Consider the following 8,447-nt stretch of genomic DNA (forward strand, 5'->3'; position numbering starts at 1 on the left):
TATGACAGAGTTTGGGAGGATGGTTTAGATTATCAGAAACCTGAGACAAAAATTTGAAATCTAAGCCCATTCATGGTCCCCCATCAGGTCTTTCTGAGCTCTTTGTTTTGTGTGTACTCTCCAGGATGGAACTACTTCTTCTCCTCTCTTTGCATCACATTGACAAGGAGTTGTTTAAGGGGGGAATTGCTCATTTCTGCCATTCTTCACCCCCCTCTTCCAGATTTTCCCCTAAGAGTTGCTTAGTATCACTTATTATTTTTCTTTTGAACACAGTGATGTTCAGCTGTATCCACCTTTAAGAAATGTGGTAGTATCAAGGAGGACACAATATAGAGACAGCTCTTATGGTTTTCCGCAGTAAATGCACCAAGTAATTTCCAGCAAGGAAACAAAAGCAGCCAAATATAACCACAGGATGCATATGTGAAAAGAGCATATAGCTGAGCAGGAGAGTGCCAGGGCTTCTTTCTGTTAGTCTGCTGTAAAACAAACTGATAAAAGTACATACAGTTCTTATCATATAATGATCAAAGCTACTGGAGAACTGGCGGGAGACTGGATGAACTAACATCAGAAAGATTAGAAGAGTTGGTAAGTAAAGCCTCACTTACTGATAGCTCTGTGCACAAAGAAGAAATGAACATGTCTGCAGGGTGTAAACATACAGATGATAGAGGAATTGATATGCTACAAAGGGATGTAATTATCTTCATTACTAGGGCTGAAAATGAGAAAGGGGCAATCCGAGTATCCAGGAAAAAAACATACTGACTGTGGGAGGACAGCCTGGTCACAGAACAACAGGCAAAGCTCTTATTGTATTAGACTTTCAAATGATTTTTGCACAAACCAGTGGTATTGCAGACAGCAATCCTGCCTTTGCATGAGCAGCAACTAAGGCTCCGAGATACCCGCTCATCTCTTATTCCTATGAGTCTTCAAATGAATACTAAATGAATTCTGGGACCACAAAGAAGAACAAATGTTCTTCTGGGATTTGAAAAATGCTCCTCAGTCCAGTGTAACCAGGGGCTACTCCTGGACTCAGGGTTATAGCACTATACATCTGACACAGGTTCAAGCAGAAGGAAATGTCCATGCTTCTTTTGCACCACCACACTCCTACAAGAGCTTTCCTGGTGATCATAATTAGGAGACTGGCTCTTTCTTCCAGTGACTCCTAAAAGCTGCAGAATGTGGATGGAGTGTCTGGGGAAAGGGAAGAAGAGCCTTTTCAACAGCTTCCCAACAGCTCCTCACTTGCAGTGGCCACTGTCCAAAGGTATGATGTTCACCAGCATCAAGGAAGGAAAGTAAGGATCCAGGCCTGAAGCCAGTAGTTGCAAGGAGGGAACACGTGTTTGCACAGCAGGAGAGAGCAGAATCCCAGCATGGCAGGGGAAGGGACCTCTGGAGATCATCTAGTTGATACTAGAACCTACCTAGTTATCCACTAGAAGTGAAAAAATGTGCAACTGCCAGCAGAACATGTCAGACAGCCAACACAGCACACAAAGCCTTCCTCTTTATCCATTCCCTTCATCCTAATCTGTCCCTTGGGACAGGAGCTCTGCCTCTCCTCTGAGCTAATTTGCTCACACTGTATACTGATATATTTCCAAGCTGCCCAGGTTTTTAAGATGTCTCCAGATCTGAAACACTGATCATCCAAAATGGAGTCAGAGCACAAATCAAGTAAATTTCAAAAAGGAAGAATCTTTCATGCTCTAGTTTGAACCTCAACCACCTTGAACAGTGCGTATTCTTGTTCAGAATCTTGACAATGGAGCCCTAGTGTCACTTAACAGGAAAAAAACTACAATAATCATGCTGAATTTTCCTCACAGGGTTTTCTACTAGATGTTTAGGTATCACAGTATATATACAACTACTTTATTACAGTTTGAGGTGATAAAATCACAAGCATGTTATGTGACTCAGATGATGGGCCACTTTCTCCTACCTGGCATTGTCACTGGTGTTATCTGCCATTGGCCAAAGCTGCAGCTGTCACAAGGCTGGTGTCCATTCTGGCACTGATGCTGTGAGCTATCTGCAGACAGGTTTCCTGAAGAACCCTAGAGAAGTGGTGCAGAAGGGCTCCAGAACTCCTGCTCTTCAGAAGAGCTTTCTCTTGCTTGCTCAGAAGATCCTGTGTAGTTTAAAGGAAAAAAAAAAGAGGGAGAAGAAATGGGTAGGTGAGAGAAAAATGTATGAAAAAGTGGGGGTAGAAAGAATGAAGGGGAAAAAATGAAAGGTAGGACCCAATGAAGAAAAAAAAAAAAAAGTAATGAGCTGTGCATGCTTCTGCCATGAGTGTCCTCTTGCTGGGCTCAGGGGTCCTGCCATCAGCTTTTGTACTCAGCTGAGGATTTACAAAAATAAAATCCTGTATTTCCACACATCATAATTCACAAAAGACCAGCTGTTGCCTCCCAGGGGAGGTGTGACTGCAATCTAAGTGTTGCTGAGCCTGGCAGAGCACTCCTCTTCCCTACTCCCAGGCCTAGGCCAGAGTGATGTGATGATGGAAAGGTGTCAAGTTATTGAGCCACTGGGTTTCATGTCCCAAGAAGAGCCCCTGGGTGACAGTGGAGATACACTAAAGCCACCAGCCATTGCATTAGGGCTGACAAAAGACTGATCCATGGATAAAAGAACCAGTTTCTCTGCAATTCTGAAACAAAGTTTACTAGCTGTTCTCTCTGCTTTCAGAGATCTTCAAATAGCCCTCAAGGGAGAAAAAAAGGACTTCAGTATACAGAAACCATGTCCACTTACTTTAAGTCATGCAGAGCATTCGTGATTAATCAACTCATTTTTCATGTCCTGACAAACTCCTGCCATAGGCAGCTCCTCTCTACTTCCATCACAACTTTCTTTTCTCTCCCTTGTTACCCAAGAGTAGTCCAGAAACAGAACATTTCCCACGCTGAAAAAGTCTTCTCCTTTGAGGAATCCAGCCCAGGGCAGCTCTTGCAACAAACAACTGGGATACACAGTATCTCCCCCTCTCCTCTGTTTCAGCCCTGATGTTCACAGAAGTGCCAGATTCAGCTTCCCAAACTGAAGTCCTTTTCTTTCCAGAACTGACTTAGCTCTGGTAGAGGCAGTGGGCATGTCTCACAGATTCTGAAGAGGGATATGTCTGTCTCTGCCTGGTGAGGTCAACCTGGAGATTGACTTCCCACCTTTGGGAACGTGGGTTACAGTCTCTGATTAGTGGAAATGCAGCAAACCCACTGACTCCTTGTTTAAAGGTGACTGAAGAAAAGCAGAACTCCCATAAAAAAAGGGCATTTAGGAAGGGTTCTGGTTCATCACATTCTGGTTTGGCACTTACTGCCTGCATTTTTGCTTGCCTGAAGATAAATGAAAATACACTTGCAGAAATACATGTTCTTTTCCTGTTTGCAACCAGGATCAGGAAACTGATAATAAAGGAAATAATGACTGTTACCTGCATGTGCTAACTGACCAGCTCCGGCTTCTGTAGTACAGACACTGCCAACAGTTTTGTGATACAAAGAATTACAAACAGCTTCTGTGCAACATCCACATTAGTTATTTCTCTCTTGTATTAAGGTGAGAGTGACAATTACCCCACAGTGGGATTATCACAGCTGAAAAAAATTTCTGACTAGCCTGGCCTCACTATTTATTTGCCATCCTCAAAGTTAAAACTGAAACTTGCATCTTACTAACATTTTAGTCAGCAACATACCAAAGGTGTTTCAGGCTCAGTCTATTTCTGCTCGCAGGGACGGAGGTTATGCTCATGGCTGAAGCTAGTGCAGGAGACAATTACTCTCCAGCAACCTCCTCTGGCTGAAGAATCCTGGGCTTTCTGAAGGCCGTTCTGCCCCAGCTCTTCCAGAAGGTCTTCTTCAGAAATGGAAATAGGCCCTTAAGAGAGCTGTCATTTAAATGTATTTGCCAATAAGAAGTCACCTTAAATAAACCTCAGTGTACTTGGGCTCTCTTTCCATGCTTAGCCAAACAATGCCACAGATTTTCTTTAGCAAATAAAGCAGAATTCAGGAAAAAGCAGTAAAATCAACCTTTCTGTTATTGTTATTCCACAACATCATCCTCCACCAGCCAAAATACAAAATCTACATCAGCATTTTGGCAGTAAGGAAATATTCTCAAAGCAACAGTATCGCAGCAGTAATGTCTTCTGCTTTGGAGATGTGTTACCTTGATGTTTATATAGCCACAGGAGACCATTCAACAATGGCAATGTGTTAATTCCATTGACATTATCACTCAAATTCAGTCACAGGTGTTGGTGAATTCTTTTTTTACACGGCTCTTTCATCTAAGAGAGAGTAAGGCAGGACATAATGGATGGTTAGTAACATATTGTTAAATGGTTACAAGCCACAGGAAATTTCAACTGGGTAATGGGAAGAACTGAAAAATCCAAGTCAGTCTCGATTAGAAAAAAGACTTGATTTTGCTACACTGAATTATCCTAATTTCTTAGCAATCAGAGCTAAGGACTCTCCAAAATACTGAGCACTTACACAAGCATACACTTGTTAGTGTTCTCCAGAATTCTGCTCATGGGAAGCTCTGTTATTTACCACAACAAAAAATCAGATGACTTTCTATATTGGTCTTACATTAGCTATGGGAGCAGTTCCTAGTGGATATTAATATTCATTCACTCAATATGAAAAAAGACAGTTTCAACTAAAATTGGTTAGAAGATAAAATTGTAAACAACTAAAGATATATAAAAATGTCCTAGCTTCAAATTCAGTGGCTATTTGGCAGGGGGAGTGTTTTGGACGAGAAGTTTCCATTTTATGGAGATGGAAAGTGAGAGAGAAATGGTTACTTGAAAAATTCACCAGCTAATGGGAAAGCTCTGATGCACAGTTCAATTCTTGTGACTCTTATGATTTAACCAATACATCACTGATGTTATTATGAAATAACATCAAAATTGTACTGACAAAGTCGAGGTACAGAACCCACCACAAACGAACCAGCTTCTAGTCCGTTATGTTCAGTAAGTATCACCAGTTCTGCTGCTGCTGTCCTAAAAGCCACCAGCATTTCCTTGCTGCAACAGTATCAACCACTGAAGACGGGAGAAAAGCTGTTTAGGAAAATGATATTCTTATAAAACCCTGCCCCAGGGATCATACAAAGACAGGTATCACTAAACAGAACTTCAATTTATAATCTCTTATCCTGGAGTTTATGTAGATAATGCCAGCAGCTCTCCAAAGCTCACCAATATGTCATAGCTATCATAATTTCAGGAAAAACTAATTGGGGAATTTTGACTTCTTAGTTTCTGCTCTAAAGTGAATGTAGCACAATTTAAAATTGTTTCTGTTTTATCAAAACATCACATTACATTGTGATTTTACTTGCACACCCAAGTCCATTCCTTATAGTTGCTCAGTTTCCCACAGATTTCATTTAGGCTGGAATTTTTACTCTCAGAGATGCTTCCACCTTTCTTTGGCCTTTTGTTTAACTGCAAACCTTTGTTTAACTGTGAACCTTTAAGTCCGCAAGTACTAAATAAGTGTGTTTATTTTAAAGCACCTGCCTTTGATAGAAATTTTAATTGCAGAAATTTCAGGTCGCTGAAGAATTTGAAAACAATATAAGCCTATATTCAAATACAAGATGATACCCTTTGCTATCTTCATTGAAATCCAAAGTAGTAATTTGTATTTATATTTAAGTACCTTGCTGAATCAGGCACGTTTTAGAAGAAAGACTGTCTTCCTCCTGTCTCCCTCCTTCCCAGCGGACTCTGCACTTGGAAATAACATTTCCACATTTTCATATACTTTACAGCTGCTTTTCCCTTTGTGTTCATAGTACCAGGTAAGATGACAGTTGCTGCACTGTGCTGTCTCTGTGTCAAGCTGTCCTTACTGAAGTGTGACCTTACACACAAACTGGGAACTATAATGGTAATGTAAATATTTCTGAGTTTCACTGAAACTGCAAGAAGTTCATCTTATTAAAAAAGCAAACGCAGCAAGTATGTGTGAGCACATACTATTTACTCCCTCTTACATTTTAATTGAATTACCAGTTGTCTAAAAGTGACCTTATTAATTGAGACACTAACATCTCCAGAGCAGTCATCTGAATTACGGGCAGTTGTTAAAGGACCTTGTGTCTGTCTTTTACCAGCTGCCAATACACGTGGCCAGAGCTGCTCAGCTCCTGCAGTGGGAGGGCTGCAGCTCAGCCCAGGCAGAGCACCTGCCACCCCAGCTGAACAGGGGCACGTCTGGGGCCGAGGGGAGGCACGGGGAGACATCAAGGATTAAAATGACTCTGAGGCTGCAGGCTTTCTAGCAATCCTCCACTGCTTTCTCCGTTTCCTCCTTACGCCAAGAAAGCTCCCTATATTAACAACATCCAAAGAAAAGTACAGGCTTGGTAAATCCTGCCAATTGTGGGGGAATCCTTGCTCGGGTCATGGCAAGGCTGATTTCAGAGACAATGAAAAGCACCACGGTGCATCCGAGAGCGTACCAGGAAATGCACTCGGCTTGTCTGGCTGCTACAGAAAGATTCACACCTTTGTCTTCTCACAACTGAAATGTGAACTGGCAGCACTGCCCAGATGCCAGTGGCGAGTTCTAGCTGCACTGACAGAATTTAAAGGCTTCTTTATGTTAGCAAAGCAAGGGGACCATCGAACCCAGTTCTCCACAAGGAACTCTTACACTTCTTTTTTGCAGCAATACTTTACAACGTGCAGTCCTGAGCTGTTACTACATTCAAGGAAGCCAAACTGAAAAATCATCTTGTACACTGCTACTTGCTGTGAGACAACAGTCAGGCTCTTTGTTTTGCTCCCAGGAAAAGCCATTTACTTATTAAGTATAGGAAGCACTTCCAGCAGTGCCATCTGTTGGGAAAGTCATAGCAGCACTGTTATTTGTTTGAACTTGCATTGATTACTTGAGGGCATAGCATTGCAAATTGCTGCTGTACACTCAGTAGCTTCCACTAGGAATTTCTAAACCTTCCCCCACTCCCCACCCCACCCATTTGAACTTAATGGAAATCTAATATATGGTCTAGACATTCCCAAATGATAAATTTCCATATTCAAATTACTGTTTCCTGACATTCGTATAGCATGGTGGTTTTATATGTTGGCTCAATTAACAAGTTAAGCTATTCTTTGAGAATACATCTAGTGCCAGGTCTTAAGGGGAAAAGAAAATGATGACTGCAATCATCATTACCGAAGGAGTTACATTTTATATATACCCATGCATCTAGAAGAGAAAAATGTGACTCTTCATACTTAAGGAAATTAAGTCTCTGGTGTGACTTACATTACAAGGAATCAAAGAACACTCCTAAAGTATGATGCTTTTCTGCTCATACCACATCCTTTAGTAATTATTACTGAACAGTATGTGTTCACTGCTATATTAGATAATAGTTCATGCAACACAGTTGCAAATAACACTCAGTTGTATATTATTTCTTGTGAACAGCCCTCTGTATCTGTCAAACACCTCAAAGGAGTAAAAAGAAAAGAATGGGAGTACATAGCTTCTTAAGCTAACTGTAGCTATAGGTAACAACTGATCATTCACACAGGAAGCACTATGTCTCCACTTGTAGTTAGATTATCACTCTAACATTAAATTAATACCATTCCAGTGTGGTTCCCATATGCATATTCTGTACATGAAATTTGTGTATATTCCATTTATACTGGAATTCACTGTGTTTGCAGAGTCTCTGAAAGAAAGGGGAGAGAAAAAAAAATAGGCTGAGAAATATATATTGAGAGGGGGGTATCCGTGTTGAATCTGAGAGCAAAACCTACTTTTTACCCTATATGCTGACTTGGTTTCAGATAGGCAGTTCCCTTCAGTAAGACAGTGTACTTGGAGAGACATCATGAAACGTTCCTCCCACTGTCATTACATAATTGAATGCTTTTGTACACCCAGCTACATACACAATCCTTTAATTGCACAGATAAATCCTAAATGCAAGCACAAGTATGACTTTACTTTCCTCTTGGTAGAAGTGATGGTGTTTTTCTGGTTCTGCAGTCAGTTTGTGACCTCAGCTCCATCTCAGTCTCCCAGCTCATGTGCATTTCTGCAGGAGATGACCACAGAACCTGATCTTACCTCCTGGCTACTTCAGGTAACACAGACTGTTACAGAAGATTTTCTCCAAGCCTGAAAGCTCATATTCTTCCATCATTTTCCCACACATTTTTGTCCCTAATTAGAACTTTTCTTTAGTGAAACTATCTCAAAACACTTCATGTTTATCACCTGCTCTTGGGCTCAGTTACGTGGGTACAAAACCCACACAACTGCAATGAACTCGGGCTGAAATAATCAGGATTTCTGATGATGAAGCTGAACGCATTATTTGAGCCCTTTCACACAAGACTAACTGTCAAAAGAGACTCTTTC

Source organism: Merops nubicus, unplaced genomic scaffold, assembly GCF_000691845.1.
Source record: "Merops nubicus isolate BGI_N331 unplaced genomic scaffold, ASM69184v1 scaffold32777, whole genome shotgun sequence".
NCBI lineage: Eukaryota > Metazoa > Chordata > Aves > Coraciiformes > Meropidae > Merops > Merops nubicus.